Source organism: Triticum urartu, chromosome 3A (genome assembly GCF_056163025.1).
Source record: "Triticum urartu cultivar PI428250 chromosome 3A, HENAU_Tu73, whole genome shotgun sequence".
NCBI classification, from domain to species: Eukaryota; Viridiplantae; Streptophyta; class Magnoliopsida; order Poales; family Poaceae; genus Triticum; species Triticum urartu.
This window is the reverse complement of record NC_141875.1, coordinates 50,086,743-50,092,069: the sequence shown is the minus strand read 5'-3', so window position 1 is coordinate 50,092,069 and position 5,327 is coordinate 50,086,743. Positions and strand designations below refer to the sequence as shown.

Here is a 5,327-nt window from a genome sequence, read left to right as displayed (position 1 = left end):
CTCTCCAAACTGCTCACCCCTCTCTATTTAATTTTTTTGCGCATTTCACACTTTCTTTTGCAGCCAAGAGGCCCGTGAAAGAAAATTCACATAACCATGGCCGGTGGTTTGGACTGGGATGCTGCCGCGCTCATAGCCTTGATGAGTTGGTTGGTGTCCCCCATCATCACCTTCCTCACGCCCAAGATCCTTTCCTGCATCGGCTTAGACACGTCACAGAAGCTCTGGGACTTGAAGATCCGCATTATCCCAGAGCTGCAGCAGACGCTGCGTGAGGTAGATCAAGCGAGGATGCTGCAGAGGGGAGAAGTATCTGACGTGTCGACGCTCGATGAAATGGCGTCATGGCTGAGGCACGCTCGGGGGGATGCGGATGATATCTTTGATGATGCTCAGGAGAAGATTGTTGGCGGCGATATCCTGTATGGCACCGCGCAGGCCTGCATCCGTGGCTGCCAGGGGATTATCCGCATCCTCCAGAGCGGATCAGCTCGGCTACTGCAGTTGCTGTGGAACATCTCCTTGTCTCGGCGGTTACTGTATAGGTCAGAGGATGTACCTACGGTGGCTACATCCTCCGATTCCTTGGGGCGCTTGCTCTCTTGCTGGTGGAGCTCCTTCGTCTTCTTCAAGAATTGTTATAGAACCATATTATACTGGTTAGTTCATGCTGTTGAGGTTGCCAGCTTTTGTCGAAACTGGTCATATGACGTGGTTGGCATCACAAGTAACCAGGTATATTCATTTTCATCGCCCAGTTCTCATCTCATATGCCCTTTATGTACAAGTGTAGAAAATATACTTCCACCGTCCAAAATTACTTGACGCTCAAACGGATGTATCTAGCACTGAAATGCGTCTAGATACATCTGTTTAAGCGTCAACTAATCCCGTACGGAGGGGTATCCTTTTTTTCACTTAGCATGTGTTCACAATTAAATTAAATATTTATGTTGTGGGGACACTATAGTATTTCTGTAAATTGCTAACATGATAATCACCATAATTACCTTATTTTTGTAGCTGCCAATGGTCGTTCTATGTACAACGACATTTCGGATTTGCAATTTAAACAATACTCCCTTGGTGTTGGTCTCAGAATTAAGGTGTATTATAAAAAATCAAAGTCAACTTCTCTTTGTTCGACCAAGTTTATAGAGAAAAATATAAATATTTACGATACCAAATCAGTATCATTAGATTCACCATGAAATATTTTTTCATATTTTATTTATTTGGTACTGTAGATGTTGATAGATTTTTCGATAAAGTTTTTAAAACCTGGAATCGTTTGATTTTTGAAAAAAATAATACACTGTATATTTTGAAACGAAGGGAGTATTTGTTAACAATATTATATATTTCCTTCTTTATCATTTGTGCTTTAACAATATTTCATTCATTTCCTACTTTACATGTAGCCCCCAAAAATCCATGTTAATACACTATGGAGTCTACACTAGTAGCCAGTTTATTTGTTTTTCCTCATGGCCAGTTTATTTTCTAAGCGAGGATCAAAGTCAGTTTTGCTGCACCAGTGTTTTCTGTATTTCCTCTGCCTGGACATTTTTGTTCCACCAGTGCCATCTAATTTGTTCTGCATTATGGCCACCTATGTTTAATAGATAGTACAATAGATATGTGTATGGCAATACCCATTTGAGATTTTGTTTCTTGCAGGAGAATGCCACTGCATTTGATTTTGTCCTTGCTGCTATCTTAAGATGGAACTTGAAGAAAAGAATAGAGAAGGTAGAACGCACTGTCAATGAAGTTAAGAAGTCACCTCTCTTAGGCGTGGCAAGGAAGAGCACACCGACCGATATTGCCAACAAGAATAGGAGCAGAATTAGAACTGCTACCAAGCGGAAAGTATTTGGTCGAGAGGTCTTGCGTGATGATATCATTGCAAGGCTCCGTGAGACACCACAAGATGATGCACAAAACTCGAGTACTAGTCCATGTTACTCTGTGCTTGGCATATATGGTGTTGCAGGGTCTGGGAAGACTACCTTTGCACGATACACTCGAGATTACATAGAGCAGGAATGCAAGGGACTTTTTGACATCATCATGTGCATTCATGTGTCTGAGACTTTCAGTGTGGATGATATGTTTCATGAAATGTTGAAGGATATTACCAAAGATCGACACTCCAATATTTCAGATCGTGAGGAGCTGGAAGAGAAGTTGAAGGAATCATTGAGTGGCAAACGTTTCTTTTTGATATTGGATGATATCTGGGTGAAAGCCAAGAACGACCCACAGCTAGATAAACTAATCTCTCCGCTCCACGTTGGGATGAAAGGAAGCAAAATATTGGTGATGACTCGAAGAAAAGTTGCAGCTAGAGCTCTATGTGATGATGAACCTATTGAAATGTCTGATTTGGATGAAGATATATACTTTTCAATGTTTATGCATTATGCGGTGGGTGGTACAAGTGTTGTTGACAAAGAAGAATTTGTACAAGTTGGGCGGGTGATTGCAGAAAAGCTACACCAATCACCTATTGCAGCAGTCGCAGTGGCTGGACAGCTTGGGGCGAACCTAGATATCAAGTTTTGGAAAAATACTGCAAACCACGACATGTTGAGTAACACCATGGATGCTCTTTGATGGAGCTATCAGTCGCTTAATCTGGACATTAGGCGATGCTTTGAATTCTGCAATATTTTCCCTCGAAGATTCGAGTTGAGAAGGGACGAGTTAGTTTGCATGTGGATAGCGCAAGGGTTTGTAAAGACCAGCTCGGCAACAGAGGACATGGAAGTTGTAGCCAATGACTACATTCATGAGTTAGTGTCATGCTCCTTTCTGCAACAAGAAGTAACTAGTTCTGATACTGATTCCTTCAGAATTCATGATCTGCTACATGATTTATTAGATAAGGTAGCTGGAAGTGATTGCTTCAGAATCGAGAATGATAGGAGCCAGAGGGGAGAACGCTGGAAAGCGGATGTCCCTCAAGATGTTCGTCATCTTTTTGTTCAGAATTATGATGCAAACTTGATTGCCGAGAAGATCCTTAGATTGGAAAATCTACGCACTCTCATTATATACGTTGTTGAAGAAAGGGATACACCAGTTGAGGAAAAAGTCATTGAGAATATATGCAAGCGGATGCCAAAATTACGGGTGTTGTCCATTGCGAGTATACCTGGCCATGGGAAGCCCGGCCCGACCTGGCCCAGCCCGAAAAAACCCGACCCGGCCCGGCCCGACGCTGCCCCCAGGCCGGGCTCAGGCCTAGATTTTGAGCCCGAAGGCCGGGCCGGCCCGGGCCCGGGCCCGTCGTTTTTGCATTTCTCTGAAGGTCGGGCCGGGCCGGCCCGAAGCCCGACGGGCTTTTACGTGTTCAGGCCGGGTTTGGACCCAAAAAACAGGCCCGATGGCCAGGCCGGGCCGGGCTCGGGCCTGGGTTTTTTTCGTCGGGCTTGGCTAGGCCCGGCCCGAAGCCTGGCCCGGCCCGAGGTATGGCCAGGTATAATTGCGAGTAAGGAATATTGTGCAATCATTGGAACCGATAGGTTCTCGGTCCCAGAATCTATTAGTCAGTTAAAGCACCTACGATATTTTGCTTTCAGGACACACCACCCATGCATGGTAATTTTACCAAGCACACTACATAAACTTCACCGTATACAACTGCTTGATTTTTATTTTGGGGAAATTTCGGAATTTACCTCTATTGGCCTTATAAACTTGCGGCACATATTCTGTGGGTCATGGGATACCTTTGCTAACATAGGCAGGCTGATCTCACTCCAAAAGCTACCACACTTCAGAGTGCGTAATGAACAAGGGTGTGAGGTAAAGCAGTTGAGGAACCTAAACCAGCTTGGTGGCAGTCTGGAGATCTGTGGCCTTGAAAACGTTAAAAGCAAGGAGGAAGCTCTTGAAGCCAATCTAGCTGCCAAGGAACGTCTTACACATATGTATATACGCTGGGGTGATGATGATGTAAGGTGCAGTCCAGAAGTTGAAGCTGAGGTACTTGAGGGCCTTTGCCCTCCCATGGGGCTTCAAACATTGCACATCGTAGCCTACGAAGGTTCAAGGTATCCAGATTGGATGGTGTGTAAGCAGAACAATTGCCCAAAGGACCTGCGACAAATTCGGTTTGACAGATGCATCCAACTGGGGCCTGCTCCTAAACTTGAGGCCTTCCCTCATCTTAGTGTGCTCTGGCTTCAGAAGTGCAGCTGGGATGCCTTACCAGGCAATATGGAGCACCTTGCTTCGCTCAAGAGTATGCAGATCACGGGATGCTTGAACATCTGGTCACTACCAACACTGCCCCAGTCTCTTGAGGTGTTTACACTCTATTGCTGCAACCATGAGTTCATGAAATCTTGTGAAACAATGGGACATCCAAACTGGCAAAAGATTGAGCACATCCCCCAGAAATATTTCTACCAATATTTTTACCCGTCAAGTAAGACTGTAATCTCTTTGCTGACTTGTTTTTCCTTTTTGTATTTGTAAACATAGTGTGTGTCATCGTCAATCTGCTACTAGTTATGCTTATGTTTGTTAAACCATTTGGTACCGAAGGACGCTTCAAGAAAACATCGAGGTACGCCTGATGATCTTTCATCAATGATGAGAGCATTTAGGAATGATGGCAAGACAGTGAAGGACGTTGGAGCCCTTTGGTTCAAATGTGAGGCCAAACTTGTCAGCAACCCTGCCAAGGCCACTGATGGGCCGGCCCTTCGACCAACGCGGACGGCCTGCCAAGACCGCATCAGCACACCATGAAGCTTCTGCGGCCCGGACCGATCAGACCATCTAGTGGATCACGAACGGCTCGGCGGCGGCTACCTTCCTTTCTTTCCCCTACCACCAGTTCTTCCCTGTTATTCCCCAATTCGCTTGTAACCTCTGTTGGAATTTTACTAGTAGGCCTTTGGCCCAAAGCCCAACTAAAATTCTAAAATTCTCTTGGCCCATTCATGCACACATGTGAGTGGAGTGAGTGAGGCTAAAGTTTAGTCTCATCTTAGAAGTTGAGAGAGAGTTGCACCTCTTTATAAGGTGAGCTCTTCTACCACTTGTATGAGCATGAGAAGAGGAGACCTACACGCGCGCTCCTCCTGCTCGCTCGCCTATGCACGTTGTCTATATTTTTGCTGCATGGGAAAATTAATGAGTCATTAATTAATAATTAACGGACGCGTTAATTACTGAACCGTTTCCGATTCTTTTGGATCGTGATGACTCGGACGTGGGGTTTACTCCCACGACCTACCCGGCCCGCAATATATAGTCAGAGAGACGTCTATCCTAGCCGCCGCCGCTTCGTATGGTTTCTCATCACCGTT

At 45.1% G+C, this 5,327-nt stretch overlaps 1 pseudogene; it reads left to right on the top strand.

Annotated features, from left to right (window-relative positions):
• LOC125546625 (putative disease resistance protein RGA3) lies at positions 1-4,764 on the top strand (annotated as a pseudogene).
• The last annotated feature ends 563 nt before the right edge of the window (positions 4,765-5,327 follow it).